Source organism: Erpetoichthys calabaricus, chromosome 8 (genome assembly GCF_900747795.2).
Source record: "Erpetoichthys calabaricus chromosome 8, fErpCal1.3, whole genome shotgun sequence".
Lineage (NCBI taxonomy): Eukaryota > Metazoa > Chordata > Cladistia > Polypteriformes > Polypteridae > Erpetoichthys > Erpetoichthys calabaricus.
This window is the reverse complement of record NC_041401.2, coordinates 175950318-175964905: the sequence shown is the minus strand read 5'-3', so window position 1 is coordinate 175964905 and position 14588 is coordinate 175950318. Positions and strand designations below refer to the sequence as shown.

Here is a 14588-nt window from a genome sequence, read left to right as displayed (position 1 = left end):
GCTAAGAAGCTCATCGGGGTCTTTTTTTCCCACTGCAATCAGGCAAATGAATGCTTCCTCCCGAAGCACTAAATGCTGATACTCTTTAAATTCATTTTGCTATTTCTACATAATATACATTTTTTTATTGATTGATTGTATTATTTTTTCAATGAGTCTGTATCCTTGTTTTTTATGTTTCTGCTGCTGTATGTATCTAAATTTCTCCTTGGGGTTAGTAAAGTTAATCTAATCTAATATTCATTTATTCATGAAGTGGTATGGTGGCACAGAGGTTAGAACTACTGTCTGTAGATCCAGAGGTAAATTACTAGCTAGGTTGTAGTTTGTAGTTTGTTATATTTACAAACAACAACATGTATGTCTATAGCTCATTTTCATAGACACAGTTTAGCTCAAAGTGCTTTACAGAATGTCAAAGAAATAGCTACAAGAAAAGAAACGCAAATTCAATTAGGTAAGAATAATAATGAATAAGTAATAAAAATAAACCAATATGATCTTAGATAACGTAGATATATAATTAGTGCAAAACGGAGTCCTCTATAATGTCGTATTCTAGGTTTCTAAAGATGAGTACAATAATGTCAGATGGCTGTGAGGACAGAAAAAAATACTCCAGTTAAGATGGATGAAAAAAAGAAAACAAGGGTTTCAAGGCCAAAAGACCACCCAGCCCCTCTACCTAACATAAATGTTCTCAAGTCATTACTCATTGTTTCCAGGCTTTGTCCCAAGAATTTCACACAGTAGGTCTTGTGGACAACTGGAGCACCCACCTTCTCTTCCCAAAAAATACATTATAGGTTATTTGACAATAAATAAATGGTTAAATATGAGTGAGCACAATTTGAGAAGGTGTAACAGTGTCTTGTGAAGAATCCCAGTTCCTACCTTGCGCCCAAAGCTACTAGAAGAGGCTTTATCATCCTGTGACCTTGTTGATATATATGAAGGTCGGTAATAATAAACCCAGAAAGAGGTGTGTGGAGGCATGACTTAAAAGTAATAAACTTCAAAAGTCTATCTACTGAGGTCATTGCAAACAGTACATATTCACACACACATATGTGTTAGTTGAGAGGAGAGCATATAAGGCTTGGGTTGGTGCTGGAAGAGTTGTTGGTTAGGCCATCAGGGGGCGCTTACCCTGTAATCGGTGTGTGGATCCCAATGCTCCAGTGCAGTGATGTGGACACCGTGCTGTAAAAATCATTCATTCATTACATTTATATAGCGCTTTTCTCAGTACTCAAAGTGCTATCCACACAGGGAGGAACCGGGAAGCTAACCCACAATCTTCCACAGTCTCCTTACTGCAAAGCAGCAGCGCTACCACTGCGCCACCTGTGAGGATAGCACTTTGAGTACTGAGAAAAGCGCTATATAAATGTAATGAATGAATGATTTTTACAGCACCATCCTTCATCCTTCATCCTTCAGATGAGATGCAAAACTCATGTTCTGACTCTCTATGGCTTGAAAGATCTTTAGGCATCTTTGAAAAGAGTAAGGTGTTTCCCGATGTCCTGGCTAAACATCCCACCACAGCCTGGTCATTCCACTCCCTAATCATCCACTGCTGCTTACTGGTTAACTGTCTGTCTCACCTGTTCAACTCCTAACAGCTAATGCGTAATGAGAGTACTGGTGCATAAATGGCTGTCGTCACCTCATCCAGGTGGATGCTGCACATTGGTGGTGGTTGAAGTGGTTCCCCACTGTTTATGTAAAGTGCTTTGAGTGGGGTAGGAAAGTGCTATATAGATGTAATTAATTATGTCTGTAATGGATAAAGCATATTTTCAAAAAGTGGATAAATAGATTTTGTGGACATTTTATGGCCTGTGGTACAGAACAAAACATTGAAAGATAAGAAGAGTCAAAGCCCCATACGGAGTGCTATTCTATCACACTGTACCCACAGTTCCACACTCATATGTGGCCATGTAAGAGTCATCTATCAGTCTTGTATCTTTTAAATCTTGAAAGAGAACCAGAGTATTAGGAACAGCTCCATTTCAGATATGCAAAGAATGTGCAGACTGGGATTTTAACTTGATCTTTTGGAGTTGTTAGACAATAAAGTTAATCACTGCACTGTTGTGATTATTATCTTTCATACTGCCTTTATAATTTATTCCCTTTTTATGTCAGAATATTTCCATCCATCTGTACACCACTTAGTCACAGTTTTAGGAGCTGTAAAGGTAAAACTCCTTCTGTCTTTCTTAATAGCTCATACCCTGCAGTCCTGTATTTCCTGTCTGCCCTTTTTTATTGAGGCCAGAATTGTCTGGTGTATTCCAGACGTAGCTTCACAAGTGTGTTATACAATACAGGCTTAACCACTCATTTGTATTCCACATAACTAGTTATATAAAATCCAGTGAAGGCCTTCAGCTGAAATGCTCTGTTTCTAACTTTCTTTTTCCCCTTTTCAGGGTGAAATGAATTTTAATGTATTTTTTCACTTTTGTGTAGTTCAATATCTTCTTTATATCTGGTTTAATAATTCTGGAACTATTTTAGTTATCGAAGGCAGTGAGTCTACTGACACTTCCAAGTCTTTTTGATAATGTGTAATTTCTGCTTATATTTAGAAGAAAGCAATGACAATTGCCTTGTAATGCATAGTAAATATTTCAAGGTAGTATATTAGGCAATGATCGATCCAGTTATATTTTTTTCCTTATAATCAAGAGTCTGGATTGCAGATTTTTCTTTCATTTACCAATTGAACTGCAGTACTGAAACTGAAAATTCACCCATCCTCCATTAATAACCTGCTTCTTATTTATCTGATATCTAAAGCCGATGTCGCATTACACAATGTCTTTTTGGAGGGAATGTCAAACTTAACGATTGAGTTGCTGATCTTGTTGCCTAAACCTGTCATATTACATGTCTAGAAATCATAGGACTGTGTAAAAACTTTTCAGCACAGTTTCACATTCCATATGAGAGCCAATGACGTGCTGCCTAACAGAGTCAGTGCCCATGTGAAGGCTTTACAAGAATGGTGAGTTCAGCTGCAATCCTTGCCCTTTTTTTTCCATTTTGTCATGGTACTGAAAACACGTGACACCAAACAGACGTGCCTCTCTTTGGTTTGTTAGGTGGAAAACACCCAAATTCCTTACTCCCCGTCGCTGCATTATATGCTTTGCACTTCTGGATGAGCTCTCATTTATACACACATATCCCCTTTGACTTAAGACAAACTTAAACCTGTTTGATTTTGTTGGAACAGGTTGCAGACTAGTTGGATTGAATTGCTGGGTATGTCAGACTACACAACAGCCATTAATTGGAATACATTGCGATTGCATCCGTCTCCCTATGATTATGTAAATGAAGTCTGCAACTGGAAGTTGCCTGAAAAGTCCTGTAATTTTATGGATGAGTTGGACAATGTGGCTTAGCTATTTATTATTAACATACTGTAGAGTGATACTAACTGCAATTTTCAGCATACCTAAAAACAAAATGCCTGACAATAAAAAGAAGAAACACGCTTTCACCTTGCTGTAATGTCTGGAATGAAGATGAGTGTCATTTTCATTCTTTATATGATGACATATGAACTGCTTTGTAATTCTAGGTGTTGAAACTGACAGAATCCTGAAAACTAGATTGAAACAAGCCAGACATTCTTTTTCTTTTTGTAATGCAAATGACTGATGTAATGAGCGTTCGCGATGATCACAAGCAGCCGTAAGTCTTTTTGACAGCGTCAAAGTGATGGGACATCACCTGCCAGTGTTCACATCTTTGTCACCTCTTTGGTCCTCTTTTAACAGGAAGGGCGTGAGTACATTTAGACAACTGTTTGCTGATTTCTGTGAATGCCCAACATGCTTTTTCCTTCACTTTTTCTTAATCTCAGTGCCAGTACCTTTTTCATGTGGCACCTTTCCTAAATTATCTGGGCAGAAAAGAGAAAGGTTATAGTTTATGGCAAGTTCTCAGTTTTCTTTTTATTGTTTTTAATTGTAGATAATTATTCACTGTAAGCAGAAACATTCAAAGCAGCACAAAAGAATGTAAATGATTGCCAGACCTTTAGAGGTTGTGTAAGATGAGTAGCATGTTTGTATTGGGGCTTCTGTTTTTCGGTATACACCCTTTTCTCATTTTTGTTACTGACATAAAAATTGTGCTTACAGTGATTGATTTAGTGGTATTAATCATGGAAATCTAATCTAAAACTTCACATCTCCTCATCTACAAATGGGACTCTGAAACCCATATGTATTATAGATCTAGATTAAGAACATTTCATTTAATACTATAGGTTAATGAGATACTCTACATAAGGGAGATGTCCTATTGAGATAAATATATGGCATATTTCACAGCGCACCAGGTAGCAAAACACCTTCATTTAATATTTCACTATGCATATTGAGTATTTTCATTTTGTTTTATTTTCTTAAAGCATGTTTCTCAGTAGACCAGTTTGACACACTGCAAAGATAATCAAATTATAAAAAAATCACAAAAAAAGTAATAAAACATAAATGACACAACTCAATTATATGTTTGTTTTCTTTGGAAGGCAAAAATGCCTGCACAGCTCTTAAGGTTGAGAGTAGTATGGGTAGTATAACTTCCAGCTTTACTCTTGGGCTATGAATATTCATAATTGGAGGCAACAGAAGGAAGAAGAATGTAATAGAAAAGCACCCGCTTGGTTAGCCATTTTGCTCAAGTTCCATTCTTTATGCCTTGCGTTGAGTTCCAGTCATCAATAACAATTGTTAATTTACTAGAAATACAGTTGTGCAGCACTAGCTTATAATGTGTAACTAGTGTAAGAAATATCTCCAGTGCATCATGTCTTTAACGTACAGAGTGTTTGTTTCGTGGAAGTAATTAGATATCTGGACTTTCGGAAATCACCCTATTGACAATGTGTTCACATTTGATCAAGTACATTATAAATATGTTAAACTAATCTCCCATTAACATCTAGGGTGGAATATATTTTAGATATTAATCAGGAAAATATGTTGTGTACAGAGTATAGTGAAATCCTTATTTGTATGTCTAACCAGCATGCACCGTGTCAGCACTCTATGGCACTAAGATAAACAAGTATGTATTAAAAATATAATTTCATTGTATTTAATAGAAAATACACATCAACTTACCTGATGTAATCTTTGCCATTGTTTCCATGGCACTTTTTCAGTTATGCTCCCAGTACCAAAAACCTTGTGTAATAGTAAATAGTATTGGTAAATTACTTCATATGCAGTTATATAGTACATTACACTTTAAACTTTTAGTATACTGAGTGATCAATATTGTTTCATTTTTTGTTTGACTTTAGATAAAGTTAGGCAATGCTGAAAAAGGGACCTTTCTATTAATGTATCAGGGAAGGAATGGAAATCAGTTACTCATAAGATACAGTACATTTTTCATCAGTCTGTGCAAAATATCCTATAATTCATCTTAGAACTGTGCATCATATACATCTTTCCAGATTTAAAAGATCCAAAATATATTATGGACTGGACTGTAACTGTGAATGATATCATCTAGCCTCATTAGGTCATAAACTTAAGATCAATGCATAATAAAATCCGTTTTGAGGGTGGCTATTTGATTACGTATAAGATTTACAATTATTGTTAATTCTCTAATGGTAGAAAGGATAAGCAAAAACTCACTGTGTTTTCATACACTCAATTGGCAGTGAGTTAACCGGTCTTGCTTCACTGTAAGAATCCTAGTGTACCTTCCATGACACAATGAAAAAGTAAGGTCTTATCTGAAACTAGTAAAAAAAAATCTGTTTTTACTGTATGGAAAGAAAGTTTTTATTAATCTTGTCCCAAAACTGGTGTGGTAGGTCTCCATTCTGTATGGTTTTTCTTCTGGTATTTAATTTATATGAGGAACTTCTTTATAATGAGTCTTTTGCTCCCATAGCTCTCAGAACTGGGTAGGGGTAAGATTTTTAAATGTTGATTATGATCCAGTGCATGTTGACTGTTTTTAATTGGGTTGTGTTTTACATATTGTGGTGTGATCTTTACAGGAGTGTTTGTTTGATTGTTTTGTTACAACTGAGTAATTATATTGCAATTTAGGAGACCAATGAAACAGAATTTTTTCTTAATACAATCACTTAATCACTTAATGCAAATCAGAATCATGGGCATGCCCAGTATAGGGGGTAAGGTAAAATCCAGCCTCAAACAGGGTGTTAGTCCATCACAAGGCATGCTCACATACATGGGGCCAATTTAAACTCATCAAATAAATTTGCACCCCTGTCTGAAAAGACATGTATCAAATTTAGAGTACCCAAAACCAAACTCCACACAGGCAGTACCTAAATTCAATAATGTGAATGCTGAGGCAGCAGGACTAACCATTGTCTAACTGTGCCACCTACTGTAATAATAATACATTTTATTTATATAGCACCTTTCCCATGCTCAAGGCACTTACAGAATATAATAAAGAGTGGCAGTATACAGTATATACAATATATAGCATTGTACAAACCAGATAAATAAATAAAGAAGATTAAGACAGTGAATTCTGAAAAAGAAACAGACAACATAATTGATGGTCTAGCACACACACATACAGGTTACATTAGCATCTTGACATAGAGGTAAACTGAGAGAAGGGTAGTAAAGTCAAGTACAGCTAAAAGCCTTCCTGAACAGATGAGTTTTGAGTTGTTTTTTAAAACAATTCATGGAGTCAGCTGACCTGATTAATTTCGGTAGGTCATTCCAGAGTCTGGGCGCTATACAGTTGAAGGCCCTGTCACCCATGGAGTGTAGATTAGTGTGGGATACAACAAAATTGCCAGAATCAGAGGACCTTAGTGGGCGGGCAGGCACATAGCGATGGAGAAGGTCACTGATGTAGTTTGGCGCAAGATTATTTAAGGCTTTGTAGGTTATTAGTAGGATTTTATATTCGATTCTGTAAGACACAGGGAGCCAGTGAAGACGGAGCAGGATGGGTGTTATGTGCTCGCTGCTGCTGGTTCGAGTAAGGACTCTTGCAGCTGAGTTTTGAATAAGCTGGAGCTGTTATATAAGATTAGAAGGGGCACACTGTCAGTATTAGATTAGATTATTATTAGATTAATAAGCAGACAAATCATTGTAATAATAATAATAATAATAACAGCAAGCCAAAAAACAGATATGCCTCATATACATATATAAATAATACTATACTGTATATACATATGCTCCTATAACTATGGACATGTACTTATTGTTGTTTGTAACTTCAGGATGTAAACTTAAACTTTATATAATGCTGTTTTCTTTTTTTTATGTTTGGTGAGTGCCTGAAAGGAGGTGATCAGGGTGGATGATCCCCCAATAGCTGTTTAGAATGAAGGTCACTATGAATGTATTATAATTGTTGAATGGGGTTGGGAGTGTGAGCATATTAGAATTTGAAATGTGCCTTGTCTCAATATTGAGGAATGGTCGCCACTTTATATTATGCTATCTCTTCATTTCTTAAAGATTCAGTGAGTGCCTGAGAGGAGGTGGCGAGAGTGTATTATTCCCCAATAAAAGTATGAAATTAAGGTAGGTGTGAATATTTTCCAATTTGGGATAGGAATAGGCTTATCATTAAAAACAAAAATGTGTGATTTTAAATTTCAGAAAATGCAATTTCCTTTTATCTATAATGATTTGAGGGTGCCTGAGGGGTGGTATCTAGAGTGGATGATTACCCTAAGAGCATTTAGAATGAAGGTTAATGTAAACATAACCTTTTGAAAGGAGTTGTGAACATGCTGTAATTTGGAATGGCTGTGGTCTTATTAAAAAGGGTGTGATTTTAAGCTACATATACTATAATGTTATTAGTGAAGGTAAATATTAATATATTATAATTTAGATTGATAGTTAACTTATGATATCTTTAAATGTTGCATAATGGTATTGGTGAAAGTGAGTGGGAATTTATCATAATAAGGACAGCTATGGTCTTATTATTAAGTGAGGGGTATGACCTTATTAAGTTTAAAGTTGACCAGGGATGAGTAAGCATAATGTGTGTAATTGTGCCCTGTGTTGGAGTGGTGACCTGTCTATGGCTGGCTTCCCTATGGAAACCAATGCTCTCATTGACCCTGAATTGGATTAAATGGTTTAAAGAGGAAACCCTCTTTCTATAATGTTTTGGTGAATGCCTGAGATGGAGTAGATACCCTATCACAATTTGCAATGAGGGGAAATCTAAATATAATATAATTTGAAATTTGAGTGGTCTATGTATAATTATTGTTATTAAGCAGGTATGACTTTAAGCTTTATATAATGCTTTTTGCAAGAGCCTGAATGGAATTTATTAGAGTGGATGGTTAAAATATGAGATTCTAAAATGATGGTGTTGATGAGTGTATGAAAACTGGGTGAAAGCAACATAGTTTATAATAATTAGGATAACTATTATAATTACCCAGGGATTGAACCAAAACTCCTAAAAATTGATCTTATTTTCACTTATTTTTAACTGCCACCTTTATCCAAATAGACGCGCACAGAGCAAGTTGTTTCTTTGTATCTGCGTTGGCAGCACTGGAAGGTCAATTGAGGCTTATTTACTGAGGCAGAGGTGGGGGCCCAAAGTTTAGTCTCAAGGGGATACAGATCATGCTATATTTTTAGACTGCCTTTCAAAATAAACACCAAAATAAATACAGCGACAATTCTTGCAATTATATAATTGAAAAATGTAAATAAAAGGACACTACAAAGGTCTAGAAAGGATATATAAATATATAATTCTACATTATGTACATTATTAGCTACAATTTAACATGTAACTGCATCACTCTACGACTCAATTTCATATATTCTGCTGACCAGAGAGGACACAGATAAGGAATTGTGCTTAACTTTACCAAAGAAGCATATTTTAATGTATTTTAAGGCATACTGAACCTTCCTTCATTATCATCATCATCATCATTATCATCATCAGACTGTGACACAGCTTGGACAGACAGCATGATGGAAGGTGTGTGCCTTTGGCTTGAAAAGAAAATAATTAGTCAATTAATCATCCAGTGCACACACTTATTTCAGCACCCTGGCACTCCTCCGGCTCCCTTTGTAGTCACTTGAGGAAGCATATAGTCAGAGGTCAGGCTAGTTAACCGAGCCCTAGAGGTGTGTACTACAAGCCTGTTTGTGAAAAGGGCTGTGGGAACGAACGTGTGGAGCTCACCTCCTGGATAACAGGTTTTTTTTTTTAAAGACAGACAATCATATCCGCCTGACATTGGCTAAGGTGTGGGAAGGTGGGGGGGGGGGGGGGGGGGGTTACAGTTAAATTGTGACGGCTGCTGACACACGAGCCTTGCTGGCGGCCACTGTGGGAGGGATGCCCCTTCAGGCCCAAATGGCGCCCTGCTGGCATACCGTGCAGGGCTGCCTCTGTCAATTAAAGAGCTAAGGTGTGCCAAGGAAGAGACAAGGCTCAATCAAGGTCATTTTTCAGTCAGCTCTGACGAGAGAAAAAAGTCCTGTTTTTTATCTATACTTCATACAGAGAATGAGGCAGGGTTGAACCTCATAGTACTTGCTTTTAAAAGCACTAAATGCAAAATAAGAGTTCACTGTTTGGAATTTGCTTTGTGATAATACAAAATATACAATATAAGATTAGCAGTGATTGCTCTGTAAGGGGAGCTGAGGAAGGCTTGCTATGAAAGGTACTATATCAAATATAATTGACTGAATATTCTATAAGGAGCTCCTATTCATACAATATTAGTTGCAGGGCAAGAATCAATACCTGATTTGACATCAGTCAGTCACCATTTGCACTCACTCATACTAGTCCCATTTAAAATTATGAGAAAAATAAAAAAGCAGAATGGTGGAAAATGTACAAGGTCTACACAAACAGTAACCTGGCCTGGGTTCACACCCAGGATATTTAATGTGTGATGCAGCAACACAATCCACTGTGATAGACTAAAATATAACAATCATAAATTTCAACCTAATTCAATTATATAGCACCTTCCACAGTACAACAGTTTACAGCACTAATCACTGAAACTCAGTGCCACTCAGAAAGGGATTTTGTAAAATAAATATAGACTGATATGTCTATAAGCAATAAATAGAAGTTTATGAAATAAAGAATGATGTATTGTTCAGTAAAATACCTTATTTTAATTCAGCCTCTGCAAGTCAACTAATAAATTAAAACAGTTTTCATTGCACGGAATTATGGGATAGTGCTTGCTGATACGAGACACTAGATTAAATTAGAACTAACTGATTGCCCTCAAAGCACTTTGTGATGACTCTCCCCCTTAAAGAGATGCTAATGAAAGTAGCAATTAAATTATTGCTCAATGCACTGCTTTCTGATAATTTAAAGTCTGAAAAAATCAGGATCAGATAAGGCTTCACAGATTGTTTTCTACAGCTCATTATAATAGTGCTCACTGTGAATGGTGCGGTATGAAGTGACAAAAGTTCATACTCTAAAAGTCACTATTTAATACAAAGGATATCTCGTCATTGTAAGAGTGCTTTACATTAGTATTCATTATAAATGGTGCTGTTTAAAATAAAGGCTGCAAAATTGTGCTTCTTAATAGCAGAGTGGTTTGAGCTGCTCCTTTACAGCTTCAGGGACTTCAGGGTATTGAATTGCTGAGTCTCTCTTGAGCAATTTTATGTTGGAATGTTTTTGCCACATGTACACCTGTTTCCCAGGAAACTAAATCTTAGGTTATTTGGTGAATCTAATACAGAAAATATACTGTATAGTTTTTTTGGTTTGCATATATTGATATTAGTAGTAATGAACAATCCATTCATCCTTCTTTATTCACTACAGATCTGCAGGTAGCAGGATTTGATCTTGGCAACATAGTACACTATATACATACGCACACAAAACACACACACTTACTCATACCAGGTCACATTTGAAATGCCTGCCCACCGAATGCAAAAATCATTAAAGAACTGGGGATAACATGCTGATGTCAATCAGAAAAAGATTTGAATTCTAATTCATAAAAAAGTGTTATATAAAATGAAGATTAACTCTGTCAGACTTTCATGCATGTGGACCACTGCCTGGGTTCATCAGAGGTATGTAATACCACTCCAGGTCGAGAGGGGGCACTGACACTAACGTTCTAAACATCTTGTTCCCACAGCAGCACAAAGAAAGCGCCCAGTGAGGACAACTGACTCCGCCCCTTCCAGTCCAGAAGCTATAAATTCTGCTGCTGCCTGGAGGAGATGTTCAGTCTTGCACTGAACCAAACACAAGAAGAACTTTCTTCCTGACTACCTTTCAATCACCTAGCCTGATAGCAGCCCTCTTTTGATGCCTTCCTGTTGGTGCACATAACAGCCCTCATTTTTGTTTGACTTAAATATAATACTTTTGTTAGAATTAAATGGGGATGACCATTTTCCAGTGATGACTTGCAATTAGTTCCTTTACTCAACCACAACTGATTGCTCTGTAAAATTCTTTGGGAAAATTCCCACTCTGAATATCACTTCATAAAATAATGATTGATTCCTATATAAAATTATGATAGATCTCAGTCTGAATGGTAAAAACATAACCTAGCATAACAATCTTAAATCTGCTTGCTCTACTTCAGTGTTCCGATGGGACTAGGGCTTCATTTGTGAAGCTTGCGTACAAGAAAAAGAGGCTTGAAACATGCATGTGCAACTTCCCACACAAACGTTGGGATTTATAAAAGAAAAGGTGACGGGGAACATGCGTATATTTACAGTGGCTCTGACCTATGCATATGCAACATTTTGGAGAAACTGGAAAATAACAACACTCTTCATCAAATGGGTAAAACCAGCTAAATTCATAGTAATATGTATCATCAAACTGTTACTATAATGTGACGTGACAGACGTGATGATGTATATGGTGCTTGGTTTATTGGTTAGGTAACTGGCTAAACCCTCAGTTTTTTATATGGCCTTTACTATTCATTGTAACAGCAATCATGTCATTGCATGTGTCAGATAATAGTGGTTACCTGCTCAGACGCCAGCACCTTATGCCTTTCTCTGACCCCCAGAATGCAGAGGAGAGATGCTATAATGCTGAGCATTATCTTGCATTCTCAGATTATTCAGATAAACATGAATGTAGGTGGCGGTGTCTCAATGCGTCAAGTGGGAGAGTGCTGTACCAGCAAATGAGGTTCTGTTGCATCGTGATTGCATATTTATAAGGTTAAATAGCATGCTCTATATATGGATGTTTCAGGGCAGTGTTCAAGGCACGTTCATGTAAAACACTTTTACAAAGTGATTGTAATTTATAAAAGGTAAATTGCATAAAAATATCAGTATGCCAGGTTTTATTAATGTGATATTGTTTTTTGCCATACACATTTTCCTGTGGCGTGCACATATTTTCACATTAGAGTCAACACAAAGTTTTGTGAATGAGACCACTGGACCGTAACCAGGCAACAACCAATCCTGGATGGAACTCCAGTTCATCACAGGGTGAATTCCTGCATTCAACGGGGTCCAATTTAGAATTTCCAATTACACCAATATGGACATCTTTGGAATGCCTGAGTAAACCTGAAGTACCTGCAGAAAAAAAACAATGTAGACATGAAGAGAATGTGCAGGCTCCCCAGAGATGGCAAGCAGGCAGGAAGGAAGGAATCTCTGTAACAGGAGTGCTAACCACAACATCTCCACACTTTCCACTCTGCGTGATGCTACTGTATATAAATTAAAGATTGACTATTTGGTATCAGCAGACCCCCGTGACCCTGTGTTCAGATTCAGCGGGTTGGAAAATGGATGGATGGATGGATGGATATTTGGTATCAGAGATGTTTGTAGCAATAATCACAGTGAATGGTGCTTTAAAATATATGATAAACAACATTCTCTAAAAGCATCAGACTGGGTTCACATCACATGTTTAATATTTTGAGACAAGTAAAAGAGTAACATTTGTCCAATTATTGCACTGAAGCAGTTAACCAGAATAATTAAGTAAATGAGTGCCTGTGAAGGTAAAAAAATGGAAAATCTTGCCCACCTCCCCTGAAGGATTCAAGGCTAATAGGTATTAGACACAGCTTTAATGAGCTGATTACCAGCTGCTCAGCTATTAAATGATGGTCTCTAATGAGATGGACACAGAGGTCCCCTGTGCCTGACCATCAGGAAAGTTCTAAAATCCTTTGAGCCCCATCCTCCCTCCCTCCTGCTCTTCCAGGTGGGCATTGCAAGTCAATGCCTAAATTTACAATGGTATTGTTCCATGGTTAAAAAAGAAAAGCCCAAACTGAGTGCCTTGGATCAAGGATGGTTCCTGTCATGTTGTGTTAGGTTAATTACACCCGATGTTAGAGAGGACAAGGCTCTGAATGATTCTGTGCTTAAGGGAGCATGTTTTGTCTTGTGTTGTTCACACCACTTAACGGTTGTGATCTTAAATAATGCATAAGCCAGTCAGCTGCACAAGCCAGGGTGTCACGGGGTGCAAGTCACCCTTGAAATCAGTAATGGAGCATTGCATATGGCAAGTATGCATCACCAGCTACTGTACTAACACATGGCCAACCCTCCGGACAGTCTGCCTTGTGTGAATGTGAATTGCCATGTTTATGTGTGTGTGTGTGTGTGTGTGTGTGTGTGCTTGCACTTGGTGTTGAATAATTATTTAATCAAAGAACATACACTTTTTATTATTGTTTCAGCAAATAATATTCACATGTTTACAGACTGGCTCTAGAGATAAATATAATTTATTACATTTTGAATAATAATGTAATTCCTATTTAAAGAGAAAAAAGTAGAAAAATGGCTGAATTGATGCTACTGGTAATAATCAGAATAACAATTACATGTATTATTAATGAGCATTTAGAGTTAATCTGAAATAGTGTATTGTAAAAATAAGTTCCATTCCCGTATGACTAATTTAGAGTTACGCAGCATTCACATTAAACGGATGGATGGATGAATATTGTCATTACTTTGTTTTATACTGATGCACTGTACAGGGTTGCATTCTGCCTTCTGGCGCTTCCCTTTGATACTAAATTGGACAAAGGGATTAGTAAATGAATGAATGGTTGTGTTATTCAGTGACACAGTTGTGACACTGGTGCCTCAAAGGTCCAGGGAGCCATGTTCAATCCCCAGCTCCTGCACTGCGTGAGTGTGTGTGGGGAGGGCAGTTTGCATGCTCTCCTTGTGCCCAAATAGATTTTAACTGGGTACTTTAGTTTGCTTCCACTTCCTAAAAATGTACAGGTTAGATTGATTGTTGCCTTAAAATTGTCAAGTTATGAGTGAGTAAGGATGACGGGGTGGATTTCCATCCAGGATTGGCTCCAACCTTGCACTTTATGCTGCTTTGAATTGACTCTAAACTGGATAAGGGATAAGAAAATTAATTACTTTTTCTACAGCATTTCTTCCCATTTATGTTTATACTTATTTCTTTTTTTTACAGTTTTTCAATTTTAACCAGAGCTCTGTTGATGATGGAAAACAAGTTTCCAAATCCGACTTAAAAATAACATTGATTAAACA

General features: G+C 36.9%; 1 long non-coding RNA gene across 1 annotated transcript; it reads left to right on the top strand.

Moving 5' to 3' along the window:
• Window positions 1-3245: 3245 nt before the first annotated feature.
• On the top strand, window positions 3246-13624 carry LOC114656791 (uncharacterized). The gene is made up of 3 exons (XR_003717092.2): window positions 3246-3810; window positions 7518-7583; window positions 11195-13624. It is a non-coding gene; the product is annotated as an uncharacterized LOC114656791 (long non-coding RNA).
• Window positions 13625-14588: the final 964 nt, after the last annotated feature.